Genomic DNA, 3,901 nt, shown 5'->3' with positions numbered 1-3,901 from the left:
TTTCGTCCACTTTCTTCTTCATCTTCTTCTCGTCTCCGTCTCTTTTCATCTTTTGAATGTTTTTTGTGTTTCTTTTGATTTGCCGGGTTCTATTTTTCTTGAGTTTTTAAGTGGCCTGCTTTTTCAAAATTATAAGTAAAGTTGGGTCTTTCAATTTAAATTATTTAATCAACCGTACTCTTTTACGTTAACTCGACGTTAGTAATTTCAATAACATATAAAGTATTAAAAAGTGGATGAGAAAAAAGAAGAATTACACCAAGAGAATATTAATAATTGCTTTTAGAAGAAAAAAGAAAAGATGAGAAAATGTGGAAAAAATGTTTAACATTAATCCTCTTATATAAAATCTAACCCAATTTAGGCATGAAAATTCTCTCCATAGTGGAGTAATTAATAATTAACACAAATACTCATGTTGGGTTAGAGAGTACGATTAAATAAATACCTTAAGTTGGAAGGGTGCATTTTGTAATTTTGAAAAAGCATGGACATACCTTAGAAACTCAACAATTACGGGGGCATAGCTTAGAAAACCCTATTTTTTTAGTTTTTCAATGGTAACTTCTAATTTTTTAAATTATCAAATATAAACCCCAATTACTAATTTGTACTTATTATTATTATTATTATTATTATTATTATTATTATAAATTAAAAGTGTTCCTAAAACGAAATATGTGCCACATGGCACCCTTCACATGTATTGGATATATGCCACATCATCCACTATACTGTAAACATGTTTTAAACTACAAACATGTTTTAATGGCAATAAAAATGCTTATTATAAGATTTGAAAACAAGACCAATAAAAAATAAATTGATGTTCTAACCATCTTTTCTATTGTTTAATTATGTTTTATATACTATTAAAACATACTAAATACTTAATTTGAGAGCACTTCTTTGGTTTCATAATTATTATTGTTCTTTTTATTTTAATTATATAGTTTATATTTTATAGGTCAAATAATATTTGTTCAGATTCAAAGTAAAACTCGGTGCATCGGCTGTGGTACACATTAGTTAGTCTTTAAACGTGACATTAGGTAGGTAAAAAAAGGTTAAATGCATGTTTGATTATGATAATTATCCTAATCATGGTTAACTATTATAATTAAGCTAATTTCTTCCATGATAATTGACAAACTAACAAGAAATTATCATGCATTGGTGCAACATTATGATAACTGACCATGATCTTCCTCCTTGATAGGTAGGGATGGCATGTGGGTATAAAAATGTGAATTCTGCATTGCACCCACCCCAGTTGGGGCAGTATGGGTACAAGCTAGGCGGGTATGGATACAAAAGTCATACACACTGTGGGCGGATCCAGGATTTTTCGGGTGCTAGGTCACCACCGACTACTAATCAATAATTAATGCAAGAATATTAAAAAAAAAAGCTAATATTTAAAAAAAAAATACATTCCAAAAGTAATAAATATCCATATTACAACCAAATAAAGGAAATTACAATTGCTCTCTACGGGTTTTCATGTTTTGATATTGATCTATAATATCATTCATGTCAACATTCAAAAACATATCTCGCTCTCTACGAGGAGAAGGATTTTGTGGAGGAGGAGGATTTTGTGGAGGAGGGGGATTTTTCGGACCAAAGAAACTTGTGATATCACACATTTTTTTCCTTTTAATTCTGAAAATTAAGTTACATTAACTATTAGATTAAGAAAACCACAAATGCTTCAATTTACAATCCACCTTTGCAATTATCCAAACTAATCAATTCCAAAAAAAAAAAAAAAAAAAACCCTAAGTTCTAATATGAAATCATCAATTACTCAATTTTACTGTCAATTTATAATATCAATTTACAGGAAACAATTTATAATATCAAATTATCAATTTACAGGAAACAATTTCAATTCCTAAAAAAAAAAAAAAAAACCAGCAATTCAATTCCTAAAAAATCAGAAACCCTAACTCCCTAAATTGATAAATTATCAACAATTTCAAAAAACAATAGAACACACACTAATTAACTAGATTAAATTACATAATCAACTCAATTAATCACAAATTCAAGTACTCAACCCAACAATTCAACAATTTGGGTATAATTTACAAATTTAAAAACTTAAAAACAAACTTACCTGGCAGCAAGAAGAGTCGAAGAGCGCCGAGTGTGTGTGTATGCGGATGGAGCAGCCGGCGAGGCGGTGCGGCGGCGACTCCGGCGAGTGGCGGTGCGGCGGCGAAGAGCGAAGAGAGAGATTGAGATTTGAGAGGATGAGAGTGCGTGATTTTGAATTTGGTCTCTGTTTTTCTTTTCCCCTTCCAGTACTAACTGTCAGTCTTTTTTGTTTTTTTAATTTTTTTTTTTTTTTTTTTTTTTGCTAGGTCACGTGACCTACCTGGACCAAGGGTAGGTCCGCCAGACACCAAATACGATCCAAGTTTGATTTTGGTCCCTCAACTTTCAAAAGCCTGATTTTGGTCCCTCAACCACCAATAAGTCATAATTTGTGGTGGCTATTTCAATGACTCAGCAAAGTTTAGGGACTCATGCCTATTTAATTGCTGACATGGCCAAAGTTTAGGGACTTTGCATTTTTTATTTTATTTTATTCTTGCTGACTGGACTAAAGTTGAGGGACTTCCATACATTCCAAGTATTAATCCCATAAAATTAACCTTTCTAATTGCCAAACTCACTCAATAATTTATCCTTACCAGTTACCTAAACTTAACCACAATAGTCACCACCACCACCACAACCACTAGCCCATTGTCAATACATAAACAACCACTGGGCGTCACCATTATAACACCACATCTGTCTTAAAATTAATAAATAAAAAAAAAAAAAACCAATTACCAACAAATCTAAAATGTCAGTCAAATTAAACAAAAAAAATAAAATAAAAAATCAAATTGAAAACAAACAAGTTTTGAATCAAGGAAAAAAAATTGAAGGATAACCCATGTCAAGTTCACGACGACCACCACCTTGTTATTTTCGGTGGGAGAGGGTGGTGCTAGATTGGTAGTGGAAGTAGTATGTATATGTAGGGTGGTGGAGCTTAATAAATGGGGAAGGTAAGAAGTTGAGGAGAGAGAACATAAAGTTATTAAAATTAACGTGGGAAATTAAATAAATTCAAGATTGGAATGAGTAAAATAATTAGATTAATTAAAGTTAAAAATATGGTTAATTAACATAGTTCGTAGCAATTGAATTAAAAAAAGGCAAAGTCCCTAAATTTGGTCCAGTCAGTATTAGAAGTCCTTAAACTTTGGTCCAGTCAGCAATTAAATATGGCAAAGTCCCTAAACTTTGTTGACTCGTTACAATAACCACCACAATTGATGAGTCATTGGTGGTTGAGGGACCAAAATCAGACTTTTGAAAGTATAGGGACCAAAATCAAACTTTTGGCAAAGTTTAGGGACCGTATTTTGTGTTTACTCCTGTGGGTAGTGGGTAGGACGTGGATTTTGAGCTATACCAACCTATTATCCGCATGACCCACCCATTACCCGTCTACTTATCCACATACCCGACTAAATGCCCACATATTGCCTACTACATTGTATTATGCTATTATATTATATATTCACAACAACTTAAAGAGTATAATGACAAGTTATATAGGAAATTTATTTTAAAAAAATGTTGAGTTGTCGGGTAAAAGGCAGGTGTGGGTTTAGGTTTCTACTCTCTTAGGCGGGTGTGGATATTGAAATTTTACCCGCCGCGAGTGGCGGGTAGGTGGTGGGTATAAAATATTTTGGCGGGTGCGGGTATACGGGAGGGGGTACCCGCACCCGCACCGCCCAATTGTCATCCCTATTGATAGGTGACGGCTACGTATACCTTGCATGCCTTCTTCCCTATATCTTTTATATTGCTACGACTTACAAGGTTTCTC

This window comes from Chenopodium quinoa, unplaced genomic scaffold, assembly GCF_001683475.1.
Source record: "Chenopodium quinoa cultivar QQ74 unplaced genomic scaffold, ASM168347v1, whole genome shotgun sequence".
NCBI classification, from domain to species: Eukaryota; Viridiplantae; Streptophyta; class Magnoliopsida; order Caryophyllales; family Amaranthaceae; genus Chenopodium; species Chenopodium quinoa.
Note: the sequence above shows the minus strand (reverse complement) of the source record.